We start from the raw sequence: 2,862 nt of genomic DNA, 5'->3' as shown, positions 1-2,862 counted from the left end.
CTCAGCCTTCCAAGTAGCTGGAACTACAGTCATACGCTCCACTCCCGGCTAATTTTTTTTTTTTTTTTTTTTTATTGTAAAGATGAGGTCTCGCCTGCCCAGGCAGGTCTCGAACCCGCATTTTATACCCAATGTTCTATATCTTGTTTTTTCCCATAAAGGCACATTTTGGAGAAATGTTTTTGTCAGTGCATATAGAACACCACATTCTGTCTATGTCTTTATTCACTTCTGTTCTATGAATAGAATCCATCTAACCATGGGTCATTTCTAATCATTTTCTATCACGGAGAATGCTCCAGTGAATTAGTTTGCACAAATAAAATTATACATGTAGTAAAATTCCTAGAAATTGCTGGATAAAAGAGTTTATGTAATCTAAAGTTTAGTTCTATATTATCAAATTGCCCTCAGAAAGTGGTACTAATTTACCAGAAGTAGATGAGAACATTTTTTACCCCATAGTGTAGTTTCAATTTGCATTTATCATTACCCTCTGCAGTGCTCAAGCTATTTGTGTCTGTGGTGTCCAGTACAGTGGCCACTAGCCACATGTGGCTGTTGAGCATTTGAAATGAGACTGGTGTGACTACAAAACTTAATTTTTAATTATATTTCATTTTAACTAATTTTAAATAGACCCGTTGGACAGAGTAGCTTTGGAACAGAGTGGGATGTGGAAGAGTTTGGAAAGAGAGGAAGGGAAATGTGAGACACATTGCTGAGAAACTGTGAATTGGAAAGTTTCTTTAATTTTAGCGATTACAATTGTTATTTTTTTAATTTTTAAAGTATTAAGTATTGTTAGTTTTTTTAAATTGCTTTTGAACTGTGCTTCTTCAAACAAGACTCTCTAGGGAGAGCAGGCCAGGTGAGCCCTGGATCTCTAGTGCCTGGAGAGCCATCTGGGCATCTCTGGACACTGTTTCTCCTCTTCATGGCTGCGTGTGGCTTCCAGCACCATGCCAAGCCCCTGCTGCTGTCCAAGGTGGAGGGCTGCCTGCCCTCACATTTACAGGGCCCATGATGAGGTGGCACAATATTTAAAAGGTATACATTAAACTAAAAAAATAAAAAGTAAAATATTTTCCATCCTCTTGCTTGGATAAACATGCCTTCAGGATAACCTAAGAGGCCTCCTTTTTTTCCCCCATGCTTTTAATTTTCCACACGTTTCCATTTCTCCATAGTTCCCTCTACTGGCTGCTCTGTATCAAGAAATCTTTCATGGGGCAGTAAGCCCAGTTTATGCCCATAGCAGCAGGTGACAGTAAGAACACTTGAATAGAGGCAGAGAGTTAACTAATTTGAGTTCACTAAAACAAGACAATGTTCAGGAGCCCCAGAGGCAGAGAATTTGGGACGCACTGCAGCTACTTCTTGTTAGTTGGGGCCCCTTCTTTGAGCATCCTATGTACCCATGGCCTCTACTTGTAAAACCAAATTATTCTGTATTTGGAAGTAGACCAGTTTTAGGCTTCCACAGTGAAGTCTTCCCTGACCAACCCATAAATTGCAAACTCACCCTGCATGTCCTGTCCTGTTTTGTTTCTCTGTAGTATTTATCATCATCTGGCATATTGTATCTTTTTCTTTTTTTGTTTTTTTCCATCTCCACCAGAAGAAAATAAGCTTTATAAGGGCAGGGTTTTGTGATATCTCCAATACTGTTGGATAAGTTTGAAAGTACCAACATGACAAATATAGAGTGAGGATTAGGGGACAGATGCAGGGTGAAGGGGTAGATCTAGTTCTAGGGGTTGCCCTGTGAAGATAAGTTTTCTGTCTTTTTATTATTATTATTATTATTATTATTATTATTATTATTATTATTAACAGTCTCCTGGGAGATTCAATTGCATGACCTAGAGGAGAAGGATGTTGATGAATTCAGCTCCAATGGTTTAAAGTGCCCAACATGCTTTGCAGTACGAGGAAGAAAATGTGCTACAGAGCTCAAATGGTGTAAAGAAGATAAAATAAATTGTGTTGAATTCTCTGGCATCATGCACGCAGGTACTTTCCAGAATGCAATATCCTGTAGACACAGAATAACTGGTACTCTCTCACAAGCTGATAGAGCATGTGTTCAAATGGTAGGGTTTAGGAAAAACTAGCTTTTATCCAAGTCTCTTAGAAATAAGGACACACATTTATTTATGAATTGATACATCCATTAATTGACAGACTGCTAGCTTTCAGAAAGTTGTTTCAGCATATTAGATTAACCTTCATGCTCTACAAACTCTGGTTCATTTTAACTCAGGATATTTGTGCTTGTTTCCTCTTTTTTTTTAATGTTCAAAGTAAAAGCTTTGGAGAGAGGTAGTGACTGAGCTTAAGCTTTCTTCAAAGAGACTGTAAGGCATACTTTACTAAGCTTGCTTTAAGAAAATACAAAATTCTAAATTATTTGAAGATGTTTAAATTAGAAATGAACTAGGAGTTATAGTATGGTGCAGCATGAAGAGCAGTGGGCCAAGTTCTGTGCGTGCTGGCTTGTTTCCATAGCTCTCCTTACCTTCTCATTTCCTCCTGCTGACTCTGGGGCGTTAGGCCTTCTTGAAGTTCATCATCAGTGAGACACTAGCCATATTGGTTGCTTTCTTGGATTCTTATGTTTCTACTCTCTATAGTTTGCATAACAGAGTGATTTTTGCATTAAAATAGCAATTGCTGGATTGCTCTTGGCACCCAGAGGAGGTGAGATGAAATCATCAAGAGCATCAGGGATGTACCATGTAAAAGGATGTGTCTGAAGGCTCTCTAAAAGGCAGGGAACACAATCAAAATGATAGTCTTTTATGGCTATTGCTATTTTCAAAAAAACTCAGACCAAGAATAAGAAATTAATGTCCTTAA

The sequence above is a fragment of the Carlito syrichta genome, unplaced genomic scaffold (assembly GCF_000164805.1).
Source record: "Carlito syrichta isolate Samal-C Ts95f unplaced genomic scaffold, Tarsius_syrichta-2.0.1 Scaffold302566, whole genome shotgun sequence".
NCBI classification, from domain to species: Eukaryota; Metazoa; Chordata; class Mammalia; order Primates; family Tarsiidae; genus Carlito; species Carlito syrichta.
Note: the sequence above shows the minus strand (reverse complement) of the source record.